The following is a 23,447-nucleotide window of genomic DNA, read 5'->3' as shown; positions in this document are numbered from 1 at the left end:
GAGAGTGTGAGTGTGGTTTTGTGTAAAACTTCCCCTGAGCCTCCTGGAAATGTTCTGGAAACCCCTGGATGAGCTGTCTCTCCTGGGTCCAAGATCTGCTGTGTGAGGCTGAATTTCCCTGCCTGTATATACTGTAGGGTGTTAACGAGGTTAAGAAAGGGTGGATATCAGATGCCGCGCCATGGCTGCCCCCAGGGGGAGGCTCAGTACTTGCTGGACCCTCCTCTGCTTGCCCTTCCTTACTGCTTCCAAGGGCAAGGAACCTGCCCATACCTGGGGGTGAAGGAAGCCAGCACTTTAGGCTTTTGCGTTTCCTATCCTGGCTCCGGGGAAGCAAGGAGGGGAAACCCTAAGATCTCTGCACACAAAGCTGAGTCTCAGTCAGTAGCACCAAAAAAGGGAAGGACCGCTGGGGTATCCTTAGGAAGGGGATGTGAGGTCAGAGATGAGTCTCAGAGAAGCACTCAGTAAACAGGAAGTGTGGCCAGAGAGAAACCTGTGCTTGTAGGAAGTGGGGCATTGGCGGCCGCCTCCCAGCTTGGCCTGGGTAAGCCAGCACTCCCTGCCGAGCTGATGGCAAGTGGAGGCTCAGAACACGAGGGGTGACACAGATCTTGGGCCCTCCCTGTGAGACAGGGCTCCACTTGAATCTTGTAATTATTGGGCTGGAGGAGAGCTTAATTTGCCCTTCGGAAGGTAGGACTTTAAATATCCCATAAAATAACCCTCGGTTTTGAGAAATGCAGGTCAAGGGATGTTTAGTCTTATTTGCCTCCACCAACTTCCCATTCTTTGCTCATGCCAAGTCAGTTATATGGAATTTTGCACTTCGTTGAGTTTTATCCTGTGAGGGGACACATCTTGGCAGAACCCCTTTGGGTGAAGGTGATGGAGGTGCTGCTTTAGGGAGGAAGAGGTGACTAGGCCCTTCCCTGGGGGCCTGTAGATATTGGAAGTTATCTTTCTAAGTCTTGTAGGTTCTCTGAGCTATAGTCAAAGTTCTTTATACACACACACACACACTCCCTCTCTCTCCATACACTCTGTCATACACCCCTACCTACACATTCATTTGCACACTTACTTACACTCTCCCTCACACCGATACTTACACATTTACACATGCATACTCTCTTACACATTTACACCTATACATTTCCTCACACATCTACACCTACACATTCACACACACAGAGCTTTTTCTGTATGGAGTTTTTGCTTTCTTTATGTCTTTTTGGTCCCATTCCAACACCCTGCTTATTTGACATGAAGCTAAGGGTCTTTGGGTTTCCTTCTAAATATGCATCCAGAAAGTCAAAAACTTGGGGATGTAGATGAGACTTCCCTATAAACAAGTAGTTGCTCACCTGGGCCTGTGAGGTGATTGTTTAGGAGAGCGGGATTGTGGGGGGCGGGGGTGTGATTGTAGGGGGGGCGGTTTGTTGTGACTCTCCAGATCACTCACCTGGGCCTGTGAGGTGATTGTTTAGGAGAGCGGGATTGTGGGGGGCGGGGGTGTGATTGTAGGGGGGGCGGTTTGTTGTGACTCTCCAGGTCACTCACCTGGGCCTGTGAGGTGATTGTTTAGGAGAGCGGGATTGTGGGGGGCGGGGGGTGTGATTGTAGGGCGGAGGGGGGGTTTGTTGTGACTCTCCAGGTCACTCACCTGGCCACCTGCCTACTAGCATGGGAGTAGGAGACAGGTCTTCTTAGCAGGAAACAGACCATTTCCTCAGAGCTTCCACAGGCACACTGAAGAATTCAGACCAGTGTGCAAAAGGCCTGAGCAAGAAGGATCAATGCCCAAGCTGTCAGTGGAAGAAGCTGGGGCTTTTGCAGACCATGCTCCTGGCACGAGGGAGCCCACTTGACCACCTGCCGAATCTCATGTACTCGTCTGGCAGGTGTACCAGACAGAGGCTTCTCCGGGGGTAGGAGTGAGGTTCCCTGTCAGCAGGGGCCTTGGAGCTATGGTTAGAGCCCCAGGCATTGTCCAGAACGAGGAACAGACAGTTTGTGGGGCCCATGAATGTGAGGAATAGCTTGTTCTGTAGACAGAGGGTGAGATATGTCTGGGCATTCATGGCCCTGTGACGTTGCAAGTACCCAGGTCTCTGGGTGGGATCTCGATCTCCTGCAGGGTCTGCTTTTCCTGCAGGTTGTCTGCCAGGCCAGTCACTGACTCACCTGTCTTCCCCAGGACTCTGGGGCATTCTGTGGCCAGCAGCTGAAGCCAGCCTCCAGCTGCCTGTCCTACTTGGAGCCTCTCATGCCCAGTGCTTAGCCAAGGCACCAGAAAAGGAACACTGTTCATGTCAGCTCTGTGACCTGGGACAAGTCACACAACCTTCTGTTTCCTCATCTTTAAAGTGGGAAAGTCCTGGCTGTTCTTTTGAAGAAATGATGCTAAAGCTAAAACTCCAGTACCTTGGCCACCTCACGCGAAGAGTTGACTCATTGGAAAAGACCCTGATGCTGGGAGGGGTTGGGGGCAAGAGGAGAAGGGGACGACAGAGGATGAGATGGCTGGATGGCATCACTGACTCGATGGACGTGAGTTTGAGTGAACTCTGGGAGTTGGTGATGGACAGGGAGGCCTGGCGTGCTGTGATTCATGGGGTTGCAAAGAGTCGGACACGACTGAGCGACTGAACTGAACTGAACTGAACTGAAAGTGATAAAAATAAAGAGTTCTTTTAAGGAATAGGCGAAAGCTTTTAGAGTCTTGTTACCAGGAGCACCAGCAGCATTTGGAAGCTTGTTAGGGATATACCTTCTCAGACTCCATTCCAGAAGTGTTGAATCAGAAATTGGGGGGTGGGAGAAAAGGAATCTGTATTTAATGAGCCCTCTGGGGGATTCTTTGGAAGGAATGATGCTAAAGCTGAAACTCCAGTACTTTGGCCACCTCATGTGAGGAGTTGATTCATTGGAAAAGACTCTAATGCTGGGAGGGATTGGGGGCAGGAGGAGAAGGGGACGACAGAGGATGAGATGGCTGGATGGCATCACTGACTCGATGGACGTGAGTTTGAGTGAACTCAGGGAGTAGGTGATGGACAGGGAGGCCTGGCGTGCTGCGATTCATGGGGTCGCAAAGAGTCGGACACGACTGAGCGACTGAACTGAACTGGGGGATTCTGATATATATTTCTCTAGAATATGGCCAGGTCAGGTGATTTTTAGCTGAAAACTTCTTCACTGCAAGGCAGCTGTAGTAAATATAAGTTCTGTTTTGCATCAGACAGTCCTGAGTTTGAACTCCAGCTCTCTCTTCCTCACTGTGTGTCTTTGGACAAGTTATTAATACTTAACTTCTTTGTGCTTCGTTTGCTTCATGTGCAAAGTGAGACTATTAAGATTTCTTTCTACATGGGGTTGTTATGGACATTAAATGAGTCAAAACAGGTAATAGCTAGCCTGTAGTAAGCTTGCGTTTCTGTTAGTCATCTATTATTCACATTTGTTGTTTTATTATTAGCGTAGTAATATTGTTGTGATTGTTCTGTTCACTATTTGTGAGGAAAACGGGTGATCAGGGCTTCCTTTGACTAGTCTTCTGTTAGTTGTTTTTGCTGCCTGCCTCTGCATGAAAGTGCCATCCCTCCTCAGGCAGGATGCACCAACCTCTTAGTTATTTAGGTTGGTGCAAACATTTTTGTGGTTTTGGACTATAAATTTTTAAATTTAAATCATTGTAACTAGGTTCAAACACATCTTTATTAATCAAAATAGGTACCATTGCAATCACATTTTTGCCAATGAGAAATAAGTTTGTTTATTCCTGTAGCTTAAAAATCCCTGCTTTGGGATTCCACAAACTCTTGGAAAGCATTTTCTGTATGCTGTTGGTTGTGGAAGTATTTTCTCTGCAAAAAAGTGGTCGAGATGCTTGAAGAAGTGGTAGTTTGTTGCTGAGTGAAGTGAAGTGAAAGTTCCTCAGTCGTGTCCGACTCTTTGTGACCCCATGGACTGCAGCCTGCCAGGCTCCTCTGTCCGTGAGCTGGTGAGAGGGCAAGTGAATGTGGCGGATGAGGCAAAACTTCACAGCCCAATTCGTTAAACTTTTGAAGCATTGGTTGTGCGACATGAATTCGGATATTGTGGTGGAAAAGAACTGGGCCCTTTCTGTTGACCAATGCCAGCGGCAGGCATGGCAGTTTTTGGTGTATATCATTGATTTGCTGAGCGTACTTCTCAGATGTTATGGTTTTACCAGGATTCAGAAAGCTATAGTGGATCAGACTGTCAACAGACCACCAAACAATGATCATGACCTTTTTTTGGTGTAAGGTTGGCTTTGGGAAGTGGTTTGAAGCATCTTCTCAGTCCAGCTGCTGAGCTGGTCATCACGTTTTTGTTGCACGCCACAGTCCGATCAAGAAATGGTTTGTTGTTGTGTAGAATAAGAGATGACACTTTAAAGCGACAATTTTTTTGATTTGCAGTCAGCTTATGAGGCACCCACTTATTAAGCTTTTTCACCTTTCCAGTTTGCTTCAAATGTCAAATGACCATAGAACTGTCAATGCTGAGTTCTTCAGCAACTTCCCATGTGGTTCTAAGTTTCATTGATGGCTCTCAGTTGGTCATTGTCAACTTCTGATGGCCGGCCATTACATTCCTCATCTTCAAGGCTCTCATCTCCTTTACAAAACTTATTGAACCACCACCACACTGTTCATTAGGAGTTCCCAGGCCAAATGTGTTGTTGATGTTGCAAGTTAATAAGAAAATTGCTCGAATTTGCTTTTTGTCTAATGTCATTTCCATGATCTAAAATGAATATAAACAACAAGTAGTAAGTCATTAGCCAAAAATAAATAAATAAAGCAAGAAATATGCATTAAAATGATGCCATATAACCACATTTATTTAAGAATGCATTCCAGGATCAAACAGCAAATTTCAACAATACAAAAATTGCAGTTACTTTTGCACCAACTTACTACCTTCCCCTCTCCCTTTTCTCTAACCTCTAACATCTTTTTGGGTGCAGAGGGGCAAAGCTTTGTATTCGCAGTCATAATAAAGCTGAGGAAATGGAGTACATATACCCAGTACACTTGACCTTATCTCTCCTTTTTGTGCTGTTTAGTGCTCTTTTCTAGAGCAGAGTGACTGAGAACCCTGTAGGTGGTTCCCTGGAGGCCTGGACACCAGGGGTGGGAAAGGAATGGAGGAGGCATGTGGGTTTGGCCAGAAAGTGGACCTTTTACTGAAGAAAGCAATGGAAGGGAAAGTATGCTGTTCCTTCCTAGGCAGTCCAGATTTTGCCATTGTCTAGGACGGGCTCAGGTGGCATCTCTTGTAATCTCTAGATCTTGGCAGGGCCCCAGGCCATAGCTCAAGTCTCCTTCCATATGTGGTGCAATAGGACTGGGGTTTCCTGTTTGCCATTGATACTTCTTCCTGCTGCCATCCTAGCGAGCTGAAGTGCAGAGGGGCAGCACTATCTCCTCTTTCACTGCCTGGTTATAAAGTGGAGTCCCTCTGGAGACCTGATGAAGCAGTGATCAATGCTCTAGTATAAAGCACCATGTCAGAGAGCTTTTTTCTCCAACCTTGGAGCTCCAGATTGTCCCCAGAGGGCAGGGCAGAGCAGGGTTCAGAAAAGGGGTAGAGAGAGGCCTCAAAAGGGGAAGCTGCAGGCCTCCAGTTGGTGTTTCATTTGCATCTGGGGCCTGTAGCTGACTTCCTGGTTTCTGTGGTGTGGTGCCCTGGTTTGCTGGATGGGGCCCCTTGCATCTGCTCTGTGCATCTCTTCTCATCCTTGGGGATGTTCTATGCGGTCCCCTCTCCCCTTTGAAGTTTGGTAATGGGAGGGGGGTGCAAAAGACAACTCATTTGTTTTTAGAAAATTCTTTTCCTTCCATTCTTGAAAGACTACTTTGAGATGCGTTTGGGGGTGTCCTCAGTTTATACAGCTCTATCTCCATCATATTTCATGGTGGCTCTCAGCCGTGGTTGTACATTGTCATCACGTGGGGAGGTTTTAAAAATGCTCATGCCTGGACCTCTTCCTGGAGGGTCTGAAGAAATTGGTCGGAGTTGCAGCCTCAACATCAGGAATTTCAAATCAACCCTCCTACCCCACTCCCTTGGCTTCCCACGTGGTGAGGTAGTAAGGAATCTGCCTGCCAGTGCAGGAGACACAGAAGATGTGGGTTGATCCCTAGATCAGGAAGATCCCTTGGAATAGAAAATGGCAACCCACTCTCGTATTCTTGCCTGGAAAATTCCACCGGCAGAGGAGTCTGGTGGGCTATAGTCAAGGCGGTCTCAGAGAGTCGGACACAACAGCACACACCAACATACCCCATTCCTACTCCAAGAGACTCAGATGAGCACCCAGAATTAGAACCTCAGATGCTGTGTGTCTTGAGGTCAACTGTTACTCCTTTCCACCTAGATTTCAGTTGAGGCCTGGCCAAGTGCATATCCTTCTCACTGGTCAGGGCATAGCTCCGTGGGGTTTACCCCACTGGGAATGCTTTGTGGAATAAGCCCTCCCCTTTCCCAGCCTGTCTCCCTCTTCCAGTTATATCTTAGAGACTGGGACTGCCTGGGTCCTATAAATTGGCTGTTGTTCCCTCACTCCCATCCTACCCGGGGAGCTGAGGTGGGAGTCAGGATGTGGGGCCTGACTCTGGTTCTGGAAACAGGAAGACAGAAACAAAGAAGCAAAGAAACCACTGAGGAGGTTCTTCGTCTCACTCTGGGCTTTCCTGCCGGGGGTTTCCCTGTTTCTGTTCTTTATTTGCCTTCTGGGACTTTCCAGTTGATCAATAAAATGAGAGACACTTGGTCTCTAGGCTGAATCAGAAGCTTTGTAGGGATTAGCCGCCTCCTGGCGATGCTCTGAAACCAGATTAGCTTCAGTGTGTTCTCTGGGCTCCCTGACAGAAAGGGAGTGAGGGCACAGGAATTTGGAGGAACCAAGAACCAAGAACAGACAAAGCTGTTCTTTTAAGACAACGTCGAATGCCTTTTCTACCTTCTTAAGCTTCCTAAGGATTTAATGCTTTCTCTTCTCATAGGAAGTTGAGCTGGTTAATTTCAAGGGCCTGGAGAGCCCCTTGTTTATTCTTGGGGAGTCTGGAAACACCTGTGAGTGGAGAGTCTGTGAAAAGAGAAAGGAAAAACTCCCTTGTGCAACAGCTACAGGGTAGCTGCAGGGTTTTTACTGGTCCAGGGCTCGGGCATCTGTCCCCGTTTCTGCAGCTCAGCCTTGCATTGCACCCATTGATGCTGGGTGGGCAGCTGTTTCCTCCCAGCTTGAGAGTGGGTGGAAGAAGGTGACAGAGCCAGGAGCTGTTTCAAGCCCTAACGTGGGGCATGTGTGGTGGTCGCTGCTGGTATCCACCCAATCTCCTTTATCTACCGCATGTTATAAGTGTGGACTATTGACAGGTCTCAGTTGCTCCCTAGTCTTGAGAACTGCTCTTCAGGGAATGCCTCGGCTCTCACCCCCTCCTCCCAGGGGTGACTCTCAGCCAATGACTGACTAGTGCCAGATACAAAGGCCTGGTCTGCCTCTCTTAGGGTGGGACAGTTCCATGAAGTTGTTCACACCCTAGAGCTCCCATGGGATCAGGCTGTGGCTAGGCTCCAGTTCCTTCCCCAGCCCAGTCTTGCTTCCCTCACTTCCTTACAGGTTTCTCCTGAAGTCACTTCCTCAATAACTCATGTGCACAAGAATCCTCTGCCTCTAGGAATTCCCTGACATAAAACAGCAGGCTAGCTTTCCTAGGGCTGACTGTTGAATCCATTGTTACCGAATAACTAATAATGAGAATGGGAATATTTTCAGGAGAGAGACACAGTGTGGGATCTGGGCCCCAAAGAGAGAAACCTCTAAGCTCAGGAGAAGAAAGAAACACTAAATGAGTGGTTTCTGTGTGGTGGTAAGTGCTGTGATGAAGGACGGGCTGAGGTGTGGGTGCCGTCCCCTCAACACTACCCAGGGATAGTGGGAACAGTTTGTAGGGGGAGGTGGTTTTGGCAGGGTTTAGGGAATGTGTGAGTTTCCTTGGGTCTGAGAAGAAGGAGTACCCTCACAGAGCATGAAAAGCAGGCCCCAAAAGTTCTCTGTAGCTGGGATGTCATCATCTTCAGTAGCTTAGGAACCTTTGGTTTGTCAAGACATTGTCTTGGATCTTAGGGAAGATTGTGTCCTCAAGTTGTCCTGGGAGCAGGCAGGAAGGGTCTTCATGTGAGAAGTACTAGATTCTGCTGACAAGCTGCATGGCATCACACAGGTATTTAATGGAGCTAAGTAGAACCCAGTACATTCTGCTAGGGCATGAGGTGGTGCCAGAAGAGAGGACTGATTGGTTAGTGGCCTCAGCAAGTGTCCAGTGTCTAGGTGACTAGGAGGCTCATGTCCTGACTCTGCAAGCCCAATAGTATTCATGTCTCTAGACATTTTAGCAGATGCGCTTTATAGTTAATGGGGCTTCCCAGGTGATGCTAGTGGTAAAGAACCTGCCTGCCAATGCAGGAGACATAAGAGATGTGGGTTTGATCCCTGGGTTGGAAAGATCTTCTGAAGAAGGGCACTGCAACCCACTTCAGTGTTATTCCCTGTAGAATCTTATGGACAGAGGAGCCTGGCAGTTCATAGAGTTGCAAAGAGTCGGATACAACTGAAGCCACTTAGCACACACACATGCATGCATTCCATCTTTTAACGTTTTTCTAAAGAGAAGTTGTACTGATTTAGAATTCTTGAGGGCTAAGTGGTCATGTTCACAGCGTGGGGGTTCAGTAGGTTTAAATATGTTTTAAATGTCAAAGATTATTTGTGTCAAATCTGCCCTTTCATTCCTGTCCCATGCTTTCTCTCTTCTCCTTTCTCTGTATGGGACTCAGTAAGCTGTTTCAGTTCTGTGCCTGAGATGCTGGCTGATGTGGGAAGCCCCCTCCTTCCCCTCTCTCTTACTTTCCCCTCTTCCAAGAGATGGTGAAGAGTTGTTCTGTATTCTCAAGGCAATGTGGAAGCGATGCTTGGAAATGATCCTTACAAGGCATTTTGGAGTCCAAAAGGGCTTCATAAATTCTTGTTAACAGAGAAGACAGAAGAATTGCAACTAGCTAGCTGAGCAGATCTCTCTCTTCAAGACTGTAGATACTGGTGGGCATCCTTGGCAAAAGTGTCCAATTGAATCCATATCCCAGCCCCATCAATCATCATCCTCTGACTCTTCCTTGTATGAGAAGCAATATTCTGTTTAAGGAAGATTGGACTGAACTCTAAATTCTGGCCTTTTGTTTGCTCTGTGTTTGCCTTACAGTGTAGGTAAATTTAGCTACCTTTTTTTCCCCTCTTCTGCTGGCTGGGGGTAGCCAGTGATTTGTGGTGATGGTTGGAAAGTTTATGAAGACAGATGCAGATGTTATCCTTGAGACAGACAAAGAAAGGCTTGGGCCCTAAAATCAGTTATCTGCAATTTCAGTTCAACAATATGGTAGACTGTGTAAGTATTTTCCTAACATTCCTAATCCAAGAAATGTAAAAGTCAAAACAAAAACGAAAAAGCTGGTGGGGAGAAGTCAGGCTGGAGACAAAGATTGGGCCAAATGAATCTGTGTGTGTGCTCCATTGTGTGCAACTCTTTGTGACCCCGTGGACTGTAGCCCACCACGCTCCTCTTTCCATGGAATTTTCCAGGCAAGAATATTGCAGCAGGTCGACATCTCCTACTCCAGAGGATCTTTCCTACTCAGGGATCTAACCCACATCTCTTGCATCTCCTGCATTGGTATACCAGGCGAATTCTTTGCCACTGTGCCACCTCGGAAGCCTAGGTCAGATTTATAGTGATGGCCTTGTGAAATCACTCACTAGGGAGAGAGCGACTTAACTTTCGAGAATTCCCACATTTGGGCCATCAGACTACTTGATGGTTTTTATCAACCTGGTAAGTAAAAAAGTATGTATGGATGTGAGAGATGGAAAGAAGGCTGAACACCAAAGAATTAATGCTTTTGAGCTGTGGTGTTGGAGAAGACTCTTGAGAGTCCTTTGGACTGCAAGGATATCAAACCAGTCAACCCTAAAGGAAATCAACCCTGAGTGTTCATTGGAAAGGCTGATGCTGAAGCTCCAATACTTTGGCTACCTGATGAAAAGAACTGACTCACTGGAAAAGACCCTGATGCTTGGAAAGATTGAAGGCAGGAGGAGAAGGGGACAGCGGAGGATGAGATGGTTGGATCGCATCAGCAACATGAGTTTGAGCAAGCTCTGGGAGTTGGTGATGGACAGGGAAGCCTGGTGTGCTGCAGTCCATGGGGTTGCAAGGAGTCAGACACAACTGAGCAGCTGAACTGAACTGAATAGTGCTGGAGAGAGAGGACAGACATTGCAGAAGATAAACCAAGAATGGAAGGAAGAGAAGCAGCAATCAAAGCTAGTATAGGATAACATTTCCCTGGCTGGAGAAAGACTTGAATGTTCAGGATGAGGTCTGTCAATGGACAGGCACCACTAATCTGATTTCCACTCTATCTAAACTTAGGAACTGGCTCTGGCTGAGGTCCCTCATGACCTTATGTGGTAAATCAGAGACTGCTCTTTGTTTCTATTCCTTGGGTTCCCACCACCAGCTCCTGGCTCTGCTGATCACGGACTCCTTCTCTTGGTTTCCAAGATACTGTGTCTCCTCTTTTTCCTCCTCTTCCAGGGACTCTTTTTTTCCTGCCTATGCCTAACCTAGTGGGTTCATTGGATCCCTGCCCTTGGCCCTGCCCTTTAGTCCTCCCTACTCTCTCCTTGGTGACCTTGCCACTCTCCTGACCTCCCTCCCCTCAGCAGGGCCAGGATTCCCTCCCTGGGAGCTCCACACTGGCTCTTTCCTGGGGCACAGACCTGGCAGGGTTTCCTGTCTTCAGCATCATAGGGTTCCGTGACCTGCCTCAGACTCGGCCCATATTCCTCACAGCAGTGTTTGTGACTGCATGGCTACCTAGCAGCCCAGTGTAATGTGGGAATCTGGCCCTTTCCAAATCTTTTTACTGATGGAGTGTGACTTTTTTCTCTACCTCTTTAAACTCACTGGACACTGTTACTCCATCCCCACTGCCTGCTTCCCTGGGACAGGCCTCTCAATTGGTCCCTTTGCCTCTGTTTTCTTCCCTTATCCTATCTCAAAGTAAAGAGTAGAATGAGGTAATCATTCCAAAATTCAAATCAGATTACACCCTTCCCTTATAACTCCCCTTATTTTCCTGTTGCCACTGTAAAAAATGATCACAGACTTGATGGCTTAAAACAACAAAAATGTACTCTTTTACCTTCTGGAGGCCAGAAGCCTGACATTGGTTTCAGTGGGCTGAAACCAAGGAGTTAGTAGGGTTGCCCTCCCTCTAGAGCCTTTGGGGAGGGGTGAGGGGGAGGGTTAATTTCCTTGCCTTTTCTCGCTGTGTTCCTTGGCTAATGGTCCCTTTCTCCATCTTTCATCCAGAGTAGCATCTTCAAATATCTTTCTCTGTTGAGGCTGTCTGTAGCAGAATCTCCCTCTGACTTTCTTTTAAGGATACATGTGATTATATTTAAGGTCCACTCAGGTAATCTAATTAGGCTTATATAAAGAAAGCTGAGCACTGAAGAATTGATGCTTTTGAACTGTGGTGTTGGAGAAGACTCTTGAGAGTCCCTTGGACTACAAGGAGATCCAACTAGTCCATCCTAAAGGAAATCAGTCCTGAGTATTCATTGAAAGGACTGATGCTGAAGCTGAAACTCCAATACTTTGGCCACCTGATGCGAAGAACTAACTCATTGGAAAAGAGCCTGATGCTGGGAAAGATTGAAGGCGGGAGGAGAAGGGATGACAGAGGATGAGATGGTTGGATAGAATCACCAACTCAATGGACCTGAGTTTGAGTCAACTCTGGGAGTTGGTGATGGACAGGGAGGCCTGGCCTGCTGAGTCCATGGGGTTGCAAAGAGTCGGACACGACTGAACAACTGAACTGAACTGAGCTAGGTGGCCACCCACTCCAGTATTCTTGCCTGGAAAATTCCATGGACAGAGGACTATAGTGGGCTACAGTTCATGGAGTCATAAAGAGAGGGACATGACTGAGTGCACGTGTGCAGGTAATCTAGGGTAGTCTTCCTGTTTCCAGATACTTAATTTAATCACATCTGCAAAGTCCCTATCTTCATATAAAGTGACATGGACAGGTTCCAGGGATTAGGACCTAGATATCTTTGGTGGACATTGTTCAGCCTACCACACACCCCATCCCATTGCACTTCAGAGTCCAAACTCCCTGACATGGTCAAGCTCCAGCATATGTACTACCGCGTCTTGGTGCATGCTCCTTCTGCCTGGACCACTCTGCCCTTCACCTTTGCCAGCTCCGTCTCGTCACTGAGGTCTCAGTTTAGAGTTCACTTCCTCCAGAAAGCACCTGGGACACCACGCAAGTCCAGATTAAGGGTGTTTCCTTGTCCTTTCCAGCTTCTAAAAGCCTTTCCCACATTTCTTCTGCTCACACCCTTCTTCCTCCAGCTTCAAAGCCAGCAGGAGTGCGTTGAATCTTTTTCACATTATGTCACTATAACACTGATTTTCTGCCTGGTTTTTCCATTTAAAGTTTTGTGGCAAAACATACATAAAATGTACCACTATAACCATTTGTAAGTGTACAGTTCAGTAGCATTAAGTACATTCACATGGTTGTGCAGCCATCACATTATCCATCCACGGAACTCTTCATCCTGCAAAATTAAAACTATACCCATTAAATATCAGTAGTAACTTGCTATTTCCCTTTCCCCAACCCCTGGCAACCACCATTCTACTTTCTTGTCTCTTTGGATTTGACCTAGGTACCTCATTTAAGCAAAATTATACAGTATTTGTCATTTTGTGACTAGATTATTTCACTTGGTGTAATGTCCCCATGGTTCATCCATGTTGTAACATATGACAGGGTATCGTTCATTTTTAAGTCTGAATTGTATAGATGTATTATTAATCTAGTCATCTGCTAATAGGTACCTGAGTGGCTTTTGTTATAAATGCTATGAAGAACATGGGTGTACAAATATCATTTCAGGTCCTACTTTCAGTTCTCTGGGGTATGTACCCAGAAGTAGAATTGCTGGATTGTATGGCAGTTCTATTTTTAAGTTTTTGAGAAACTGCCATACTGTGTTTTTGTTTTGTTTTTTGTTTTTTATATAAATTTATTTATTTTAATTGGAGGTTAATTACTTTACGATATTGTATTGGTTTTGCCATACATCAACATGAATCCGCCACGGGTATACACGTGTTCCCCATCCTGAACCCCCCTCCCACCTCCATCCCTGTACCATCCCTCTGGGTCATCCCAGGGCGCCAGTCCCAAGCAGGATAATTGCTTTACAACGTTGTGTTGGTTTCTCCCATTCAACAACATGCTGCTAAGTCACTTCAGTCGTGTCCGACCCTGTGCGACCCCATAGACGGCAGCCCACCAGGCTCCCCCGTCCCTGGGATTCTCCAGGCAAGAACACTGGAGTAGGTTGCCATTCCTTCTCCAATGCATGAAAGTGAAAAGTGAAAGTCAAGCCGCTCAGCCGTGTCCAACTCTTAGCGGCCCCATGGACTGCAGCCCATCAGGCTCCTCCATCCATGGGATTTTCCAGGCAAGAGTACTGGAGTGGGAATGAATCAGCCATAAATATACATATGTCGCCTCCTTCTTGAACCTCCCTCTCTCCCACCCTCCATCTCATTCCACTCCTCTAGGTTGTCTCAGAGTACTAGGTTGAGCTCCCTGTGCTATGCAGCAACTTTCCAATAGCTATCCATTTTACATACGGTAATGTACATGTTTCATGGCTATTCTCTCAAACCCGTCCCACCCTTTCTTTTCCCCACTGCGTCCAGTCTGTTTTCTATGTCTACATCTCTGTTTCTACCCTGAAAATATAGGTTCATCAGTACCATTTTTCTAGATTCCATGTATGTGCATTAATATACAATATTTGTTTTTCTCTTTCTGACTTACTTCACTCAGTATAACAGGCTCTAGGTTCATCTACCTCAGTAGAACTAACTTAAATGTGTTCCTTTTTATGACTGAGTAATAATTCCTTGTATGTATCTACCAGCTTCTTTATCCATTTATCTATTGATGGACATCTAAGTTGCTTCCATGTCCTATCTAGTGTAAATAGTGCTGTAAGAAACATTGGGGTGCGTGTGTCTTTTTCAGTTAAGGTTTTCTCAGGGTATATGCCCCATAGTGGCATTGCTGGGTCATATGGTAGTTTTAGTCCTAGTTTTTTTTTTTTTTTTTTTTAAGGCATCTGCATACCATTCTCCACAGTGGCTATGTCAACATTCCCACCAACTATGCAAGAGGATTCCCTTTTCTCCACATATTCTCCAGGATTTATTGTTTGTAGATTTTTTTTTGGTTTTTTTTGTTTTTTTTTTGGATGATGGCCATTCTGACTGATGTGAGGTGATACCTCATTGTAGTTTTGATTTGCATTTCTCTAATAATGGGTGATATGCAGATGACACCACCCTTATGGCAGAAAGCAAAGAAGAACTAAAGAGCCTCTTGATGAAAGTGAAAGAGGAGAGTGAAAAAGTTGGCATAAAACTCAAAATTCAGAAAACTAAGATCATGGCATCTGGACCCATCACTTCATGGCAAATAGATGGGGAAACAGTGGAAACGGTGACAGACTTCATTTTTTTCGGCTCCAAAATCACTGCAGATAGTGACTGCAGTCATGAAATTAAAAGACATTTGCTACTTGGAAGAAAAATTATGACCAACCTAGACAGCATATTAAAAAGCAGAGACATTACTTTGCCAACAAAGGTCTGTCTAGTCAAAGCTGTGGTTTTTCCAGTAGTCATGTATGGATGTGAGAGTTGGAATATAAAGAAAGCTGAGTGCTATAGAATTGATACTTTTGAACTGTGGTGTTGGAGAAGACTCTTGAAAGTCCCTTGGTCTGCAAGGAGATCCAACCAGTCCATCCTAAAGGAAATCAGTCCTGAATATTCATTGGAAGGACTGATGCTGAAGCTGAAACTCCAATAATTTGGCCGCCTGATATGAAGAACTGACTCATTAGAAAAGAGCCTAATGCTGGGAAAGACTGAAGAATCTTTCCCAGCATCAGGGAAATAGACGATGAGATGGTTGAGTGGCATCACCTACTCAATGGGCATGAGTTTGAGTCAACTCCGGGAGTTGGTGATGGACAGGGAGGCCTGGCATTCTGCAGTCTGCTGCTGCTGCTGCTAAGTCACTTCAGTCATGTCCGACTCTGTGCAACCCCATAGATGGAAGCCCACCAGGCTTCCCCGTCTCTGGGATTCTCCAGGCAATTAGGTTGCAAAGAGTCGGACATGACTGAGAGACTGAATTGAACTGAACTGAACTGAATAATGAGCAGTGTTGAGCATCTTGTGTTTGTTGACCATCTGTGTGTCTTCTTTGGAGAAATGTCTGTTTAGGTCTTCTGACCATTTTTTGATTGGGTTGTTTGTTTTTCTGGTATTGAGCTGTATGAACTGCTTGTATATTTTGGAGATTATAACCTTTTGTCAGTTGTTTCATTTGCAATTATTTTCTCCCATTCTGAGGGTTGTCTTTTCAAAATTGTTCATAATTTCCTTTGCTGTGTAAAAACTTTAAAGTTTAATTAGGTCCCACTTGTTTATTTTTGTTTTTATTTCCATTACTCTAGGAGGCAGGTCAAAGAGAATATTGCTGTGATTTATGTCTGAATGTTCTGCCTATATTTTCCTCTTAAGAGTTTCATAGTTTCTAGCTTTACGTTTAGATCTTTAATCTATTTTGAGTTTATTTTTGTGTATGTTATTAGGAAGTGTTCTAATTTCATTCTTTTACACATAGCTGTTCAGTTTTCCCAGCACCACTTATTGAAAGACTCTTTTCTCTGTTATATATTCTTGCCTCCTTTGTCAAAGATAAGTTGCCTATAGGTGCATGGGTTTATCTCTGGGCTTTCTATCTTGTTCCACTGATCTATATTTCTGTTTTTGTACCAGTACCATACTATCTTGATGACTGTAGGTTCGTAGTGTAGTCTGAAGTTAGGAAGGTTGATTCCTGCAGCTCTATTCTGCTTTTTCAAGATTGTTTTGGCTATTTGGGATCCTTTGTATTTCCATAGCAATTGTGAAGTTTTTTTGTTCTAGTTCTGCAAAAAATGCAACTGGTAATTTGCTAGGGATTGCATTGAATATGCAGATTGCTTAGGGTAGTATAGTCATTTTCACAATATTGATTCTTCCAATCCAGGAACATGATATATGTCTTTATTTGTTTGTGTCATTTTTGATTTCTTTCATTAGTGTCTTATAGTTTTCTGTGTACAGGGCTTTGGGCTTTCCAGGTGGCTCAGTGGTACAGAATCCACTTGCCAGTGCAGGAGGCACAGGAGACATGGGTTCAGTCCCTGGATTGGGAAGATCCTCTGGAACAGGAAATGCAATTGGCTCCAGTGTTCTTGCTTGCAATATTCCATGGACAGAGGAGCCTGGTGGGCTACAGTCTGTGGGGCTGCAGAGAGTCAGATACCACTGAGAAACTGAGCCCACATACCCGTAGGTCTTTTGTCTGTTTAGGTAGGTTTATTCCTAGACATTTTATTTTTTGTTGTTGTTCCAGTGGTAAATGGGATTGTTTCCTAAATTTCTCTTTCTGATTTTTCATTCTTAGTGTATAGGAATGCAAGAGATTTCAGTGTATTAATTTTGTATCCTGCAACTTTAAGTAAATTCATTGATTAGCTCTAGTAATTTTCTGGTGGCATCTTCAGGGTTTTCTATGTATAGTATTGTGTCATCTACAAATAGTAAGAGTTTTACTTCTTTTTCAATCTGGATTGCTTTTATTTCTTTGTCTTCTCTGATTTACATGGCTAGGACTTCTGAAACTATACTGAATAATAATGGTGAGAGTGGGCACCCTTGTCCTATTCATGATCTTAGAGAAAGTGCTTTCAGTTTTTCACCATTGAGAATAATGTTTGCTCTGGGTTTGTCATATATGGCCTTTATTATATTGAGGTATGTTCCTTCTATGCCCATTTTCTGGAGAGTTTCTTTTATCATAAATCAGCATTGAATTTTTTCAGGAGCTTTTTCTGCAGCTATTGAGATGATCATATGGTTTATATCTTTCAATTTGTTAATATGGTATATCACTTTGATTGATTTGCATATACTGAAGAATTCTTGTACCCCTGGGATAAATCCCACTTGATCATGGTGTATGATCCTTTTAATGTGTTGTCAGATTTGTTTGCTAGTATTCTGTTCAGGATTTTTGCATCTATGTTCATCAGTGATATTAGCCTGTAATTTTCTTTTTATGTGACATCTTTACCTGGTTTTGGTATCAGGGTGATTGTGGCCTCATAGAATGAGTTTTGAGTTTTCCTCCCTCTGCAAGTTTTTTGGAATAATTTGAGAAGGATAGGTGTTAGCTCTTCTCTAAATGTTTGACAGAATTAAACTGTGAAGCCATTGACCCTGGGCTTTTGTTTGTTGAAATATTTTTGATCACAGTTTCGATTTCAGTGCTTGTGATTGGTCTGTTCGTGATTTATCTTTCTTCCTGGTTCAGTTTTGGAAGGTTGTACTTTTCTAAGAATTTGCCTGTTTCTTCCAGGTTATCCGTTTTATTGGCATAGAGTTGCTCGTAGTAGTCTCTTATGACCCTTTCTATTTCTGCATTGTCTGTTGTAACTTCTTTTTCATTTTCAATTTTATTGATTTGAGTCTTCTTCCTTTTTCTCTTGATAAGTCTGGCTAATGGTTTACCAATGTTGTTAATCTTCTCAAAGAACCAGCTTTTAGTTTTATTGATCTCTGCTATTGTTTCCTTTGTTTCTTTTTCATTTATTTCTACTCTTATCTTTATAGTTTCTTCCTTCTACCAACTTTGGTGGATTTTGTGCTTTTTCATTTGCTTAGGTGTAAGGTAAGGTTGTTTATTGGATGTTTTTCTCATTTCTTGAGGTAAACTTGTATTGCTATCAGCTTCCCTCTTGGAACTGCTTTCACCTCTTCCCATAGCTTTTAGGTCATTGTGTTTTCAGAAATTGCCATACTGTTTCCTATAGTGGCTGCACCATTTCACAGTCTCACTTGTGGTTCATAAAGGTTTCAATTTTCCTGCATCCTCACCAGCGCTTGTTGTCTCATGTCTTTGTAATGATAGCCATTCTAACAGGTGTGAAATGATATCTCATTGTGTTTTTTTTTTTAATAATTTATCGAGGTATAGTTGATTTATAATGTCATATTTAATTATTGCTGTATAGTAAAGTGACTCAGTTGTACACATACATATTCTTTTTCATATTTTTTCCATCATAGTTTATCACAGAATGATGAATGTATTTCCCTGTGCTGTACAGTAGGACTTTATTGTTTATCCATCCTATATTTAATAGGTTGCATAATCTGTGTTTCCCTGATTATTAGTGATATTGAGCATCCACAGTTAGAAACCTCTCAACAAAGGAAAGCCCAAGATCAAATGGTTTCACTGGTGAATTCTACCAAATGTCTAAAGAAGTGTTAATATTGATCCTTCTCAAATTCTTACAAAAAATTGAAGAGGATGGAACACTGTCAAACTCATTTTACAAGGCCAGATACCAAAGCCAGATAAAGACATTACAAAAAAAAAAAAAAACAGCTACAAGCCAACTAATTGGAAAAGACCCTGATGCTGGGAAAGATTGAGGGCAGGAGGAGAAGAAGGTGACAGAGAATGAGATGGTTGGATGGGATCACTGACTCAATGGACATGAGTTTGAGCAAACTTTAGGAGATAGTGAAGGACAGGGAAGCCTGGCATGCTGCAGTCCATAGCGTCGCAAAAAGTCCAACACAACTGAGCGACTGAACAACAACAACCAAGGTCAAAATACTAGATGAATATGAATAGAAAAATTCTCAACAAAATACTGGCAAACTGAATTTCGACAGTGCATTAAAAGGATCATGCACGAATGGTCAAGTGAGATTTTCCCTTGGAATACAAGTATGGTTCAATATATACAAATCAATAAATGTAATTATTGATTCAACTTATACATTTCTACTTGTTTATCTTGTTTAAAAAAAACCCAGCTCTTAGTTTCATTGACCTTTTCTATCATTTTCCCGGTTTCCATTTCATTTATTTCTGCTCTGATATTTGCTGTTTCCTTCTTTTTGCTAGTTGTAGACTTAGTTTTTTCTTTTTTAGTTCTTTAAGGTGTAAAATTAGATTGTTCATTAGAGATCTTTTTTTTTTTTTTTTAATGGAGGTATGTATTGCTATAAACTTCCCTCTTAGAGGTGCTTTTGGTGTATCTCACAACAGTGTGTTTGCTTCTGTTTCTATTTAAGATGTTTTTAAATTTCTTTTTTGTTTCTTCTTTGTCTCTTTGGTTTTTCAGGAGTGTGTTGTGTAATTTCCACGTATTTGTGAATTTTTCAGTTTTTTTCTACTATTGATTTTTAATTTAATACACTGTGGTTGGAAAAGATAGTATGATTTCAGCTTCTTAAATTGCTAAGATGTTTTGTGTGTAATTTACTTTGAAATGTATGAAAAATAAGATGAATTATTGAATGGATAAAGGGATGGACAGATGTGTGATAGTGTAAGAATAGTAAATGCTAAGGGTTCAGTTCAGTTTAATCACTCAGTTGTGTCCGACTCTTTGTGCCCCCGTGGACTGCAGCCTGCCAGGCTTCCCTGTCCATCACCAACTCCTGGAGCTTGCTCAAACTCGTGTCCGTCGAGTTGGTGATGCCATCCAACCATCTCATCCTCTGTCGTCCCCTTCTCCTCCTGCTTTCAATCTTTCCCAGGCTCAGGGTCTTTTCCAATGAATCAGTTCTTCACATCAGGTGGCCAAAGTATTAGAGTTTCAACTTTAGCATCCGTCCTTCCAATGAATATTCAGGACTGATTTCCTTTAGGATGGACTGATTGGATCTTGCAGTCCAAGGAACTCTCAAGAGTCTTCTCCAACACCACAGTTCAAAAGCATCAATTCTTCAGTGCTCAGCTATCTTTATAGTCTAGCCCTTACATCCATACATGAATACTAGAAAAACCATAGCTTTGACTATTTGGACCTTTGTTGGCAAAGTAATGTCTCTGCTTTTTAATATGCTGTCTAGGTTGGTCATAGCTTTTCTTCCAAGGAGGAAGCATCTTTTAATTTCATGGTGGCAGTCACCATCTGCAGTGATTTTGGAGCCCCAAGAAATAAAGTCTCTCACTGTTTCCATTGTTTCCCCATCTATTTGCCATGAAGTGATGGGACCAGATGCCATGATCTTAGTTTTCTGAATCTTGTGTTTTAAGCCAACTTTTTCACTCTCCTCTTTCACGTTCATCAAGAGGCTCTTTAGTTCTTCTTCACTTTCTGCCATAAGGATGGTGTCATTTGCATATCTGAGGTTATTGATATTTCTCCCAGCAATCTTCATTCCAGCTTGTGCTTCATCCATCCCAGCATTTCATGTGATGTACTCTGCATATAAGTTAAATAAGCAGGGTGACAATATATGGCCTTGATGTACTCCTTTCCCAATTTGGGACCAGTCTGTTGTTCCATGTCCAATTCTAACTGTTGCTTTTTGACCTGCATACAGATTTCTCAGGAAACAGGTAAAGTGGTCCGGTATTCGCATCTCTTGAAGAATTTTCCACAATTTGTTGTGATCTACACAGTCAAAGGCTTTGGCGTAATCAATAAAGCAGAAGTAGATGTTTTTCTGGAACTCTCTTGCTTTTTCTATAATCCAATGGATGTTGGCAATTTGATCTCTGGTTCCTCTGCCTTTTCTAAATCCAGCTTGAACATCTGGAAGTTCACAGTTCATGTACTGTTGAAGCCTGGCTTGGAGAATTTTGAGCATTGCTTTGCAGGCATGTGAAATGAGTGCAGTTGTGTAGTAGATGCAACATTCTTTGGGATTGGAATGAAAACTGACCTTCCAGTCCTGTGGCCACTGCTGAGTCTTCCAAATTTGCTGGCATATTGAGTGCAGAACTTCAACAGCATCGTCTTTTAAGATTTGAAATAGCTCAACTGGAATTCCATCACCTCCACTAGCTTTGTTCGTAGTGATGCTTCCTAAGGCCTACTTGAGTTTGCATTCCAGAATGTCTGGCTCTTGGTGAGTGATCACACCACCATGGTTATCTGTGTCATGAAGATCTTTTTTGTATAGTTCTTTTGTGTATTCTTGCCACCTCTTCTTAATATCTTCTCTTCTGTTAGGTCCATACCATTTCTGTCCTTTATCGAGCCCATCTTTGCATGAAATGTTCCCTTGGTATCTCTAATTTTCTTGAAGAGATCTCTGGTCTTTTGCATTCTATTGTTTTCCTCTATTTCTTTGCATTGATCGCTGAGGAAGGCTTTCTTATCTCTCCTTGCTATTCTTTGGAACTCTGCATTCAGATGCTTATATCTTTCCTTTACTCTGTGCCTTGCACTTCTCTTCTTTTCTCAGCTATTTGTAAGGACTCCTCAGACAACCATTTTGAATTTCTTTTTCTTGGGGATGGTTTTGATCACTGCCTCCTGTACAATGTACAATGTAATGAACCTCCGTTCATAGTTCTTCAGGCACTCTATCAGATCTAATCCCTTCAATCTATTTGTCACTTCCACTGTATAATCATAAGTGATTTGATTTAGGTCACACCTGAATGGTCTAGTGGTTTTCCCTAATTTCTTCAATTTAAATGTGAATTTAGCAATAAGGAGTTCATAATCTGACCCACAGTCAGCTCCCGGTCTTGTTTATGCTGACTGTAAACAGCTTCTTCATCTTCAGTTGCAAAGAATATAATCAATTTGATTTCGGTATTGACCATCTGGTGATATCCATGTGTAGAGTCCTCTCTTGTGTTGTTGGAAGAGGGTGTTTGCTATGATGAGTTGTGTTCTCTTGGCAAAACTGTTATCCTTTGCCCTGCTTCATTTTGTATTTCAAGGCCAAACTTGCCTGTTACTCCAGGTATCTCTTAACTTTGTACTTTTGCATTCCAGTCCCCTATGATGAAAAGGACATCTTCTTTTTGTGAAAAATAAGATGAATTATTGAATGGATAAAGAGATGGACAGATGTGTTATAATGTAAGGATAGTAAATGTTAAGGATAGACTAGCCAAAAGTATATTGGTATTCCTTGTCTTCTTAAATTTCGTTTCTGAAAAATTTCAGAATAAAATACTTGAGAAAAATTCTAATAATACTGTTACCTGAGAGAGCTGGCCTTTCATTCACTTACATATACATATGCCAAAAGTTCTCAACTGGGGGCAGATTAGTTCCCAGGGGACAGTGGTAATGTCCTGAGACGTTTTTGATCGTCATGACTGGGGGCCATGCTGCTGGCATCTGGTGGGTAAGGGCGAAGGATACTGCTAAACATGTTTCAATGCACAGCACAGCCCTCACAACAAAGACTGACCTAGCCCCCAAAGTCAATAGTGCTGAGGTTGAAAAACCCTAATATTTATACATATATCCATTCAGATGAATGTATGTTGTTCTTGTTCAGTCGTTCAGTCGTGTCTGACTTTTTGCAACCCCATGGATCATAGCATGCCAGGCTTCCCTGTCCTTCACCAACCCCTGGAGCTTGCTCATACTCATGTCCATTGAGTCAGTGTGCCATCCAACCATCTCATCCTCTGTCGTCCCCTTCTCCTCCTGCCTTCAATCTTTCCCAGCCTCAGGGTCTTTTCTAATGAATTGGCTGTTTGCATCATGTAGCCAAAGTATTGGAGCTTCACATCAGTCCTTCCTTTATTATTGACTGGTTTGATCTTGCAATCCAAGGGACTCTCAAGAATCTTCTTCAACATCACAGCTCAGAAACATCTGTTCTTCAGCATTCAGCCTTCTTTATGGTCCGCCTCTCACATCCACACATGACTACTGGAAAAACCATATCTTTGACTAGATGGACCTTTGCTGGCAAAATAATGTTTCTGCTTTTTAATATGCTCTCTAGGTTTGTCATAGGTTTTCTTCCAAGGAGCAAGCATCTTTTAATTTCGTGGCTGCAGTCACCACCTGCAGTGATTTTGGAGCCCAAGAAAATAAAGTCTGTCACTGTTTCCACTTTGTCCCCATCTATTTGCCATGAGGTGATGGAACCAGATGCCATGATCTTCATTTATTGAATATTGAGTTTTAAGTCAACTTTTTCACTCTCCTCTTTCACCTTCATCAAGAAGCTCTTTAATTCCTTTTCTCTTTCTGCCATTAGGGTGATGTCATCTGCATATCTGAGCTTATTGATATTTCTCCCGGCAATCTTCATTCCAGCTTGTGCTTCATCCAGCCCAGCATTTTGCATGATGTACTCTGCATAGAAGTTAAATAAGCAGGGTAACAATATACAGCCTTGATGTAC

General features: G+C 43.3%; 1 protein-coding gene across 3 annotated transcripts in view; it reads left to right on the top strand.

Moving 5' to 3' along the window:
• Positions 1-23,447, top strand: part of RASSF2 (Ras association domain family member 2) — a 58,990-nt gene that overhangs the window by 7,918 nt on the left and 27,625 nt on the right. The window contains exon 1 of one of the 3 annotated variants that reach the window (XM_005214436.4): positions 492-696. The exons of 1 other annotated variant lie outside the window; for it this stretch is intronic. The gene's annotated coding sequence lies outside the window, so the exon portion shown is untranslated. Of the gene's footprint in view, positions 1-491; positions 697-23,447 lie in introns of those variants that run through there. One more of the 3 variants, XM_015474079.3, reaches the window with a different exon arrangement.

The sequence above is a fragment of the Bos taurus genome, chromosome 13 (genome assembly GCF_002263795.3).
Source record: "Bos taurus isolate L1 Dominette 01449 registration number 42190680 breed Hereford chromosome 13, ARS-UCD2.0, whole genome shotgun sequence".
In the NCBI taxonomy this organism is placed as follows: Eukaryota; Metazoa; Chordata; class Mammalia; order Artiodactyla; family Bovidae; genus Bos; species Bos taurus.
Note: the sequence above shows the minus strand (reverse complement) of the source record. Positions and strands in the feature narration are given on the sequence as shown.